The sequence below is a fragment of the Podarcis filfolensis genome, assembly GCF_964270895.1.
Source record: "Podarcis filfolensis genome assembly, chromosome: 2".
Taxonomy (NCBI): domain Eukaryota; kingdom Metazoa; phylum Chordata; class Lepidosauria; order Squamata; family Lacertidae; genus Podarcis; species Podarcis filfolensis.
Window position 1 is genome coordinate 106,042,854 of NC_139605.1, and position 1,044 is coordinate 106,043,897.

Below are 1,044 nucleotides of genomic sequence, written 5' to 3' on the forward strand. Positions count from 1 at the left end.
CCTTAAAAGTTAACAGATTTAATGCAATGACCTTTCCTTACAAGTTGGCAGAGAGGGAAAGATTTGTTTAAGATGCACAGCATAAAGTATGCAATGGAGACTTTCTCCGATAATTTTGTTCTGCACAGACTCTGGATGAAGCGTTAAATCATTCTTGATTACTTTGCAGTAGGAAAGGAAAAGCAGGATTTGTATGCATTGGCTTTCTATGGTCTTAGCTCTCTAAATTGCTGGCAGGGGTACCAACTCAAGCAGGGGTACCAACTCAAATAAAATATGGGGGGCATGCACACCATTTGAATGGCAATACTCATCAGCTTTGGGGGGCCTGGCCCCCTCAAATATTTTATTGGGGGCCCCAAAGACCCCTTTGCCCCTAGGAGTTGGCTCCTATGTGTAAAAGCATCTAAGGCTGTGTAACAACAACAACAACAACAACAACAACAACAACAACAACAACAACAACAACTTATTATTTGTACCCTGCCCATCTGGCTGGGCTTCCCCAGCCACTCTGGGCGGCTTCCACAAAGACCAAAAATACACTAATATGTCATACATTAAAAACTTCCCTAAACAGGGCTGCCTTAAGATGTAGTTGTTTATCTCTTTGACATCTGATGGGAGGGCGTTCCACAGGGCGGGTGCCACTACCAAGAAGGCCCTCTGCCTGGTTCCCTGAAGCTTTGCTTCTCGCAATATGTGCACACACCATACATTTAAAGCACATTTAGAGTACATCTCTCCCAAAATCCTGGGAACTGTAGCTTGTTAAGGGTGCTGGGAATTGTAGCTCTGTGAGAGGCAAACGACAGTTTCCTCTTGGGGGCAGAATGCTTTAAATGTATGGCTTGTACAAAGTCTAATACTTAAAGCAATTCCACTGGCTTCACCTGAAAGAAACAACACATTTGTGTGCTTTATTTTGGCAGGTATTTGGGCTTCACACCATTTGGTTGGGGGGAAAGGCCAACCTTTGCTCTCTAGGTCATTCTCCATCATACTTTGTAAACAAAAGCTCTGTTCTGAAATTCTGCAAGACTA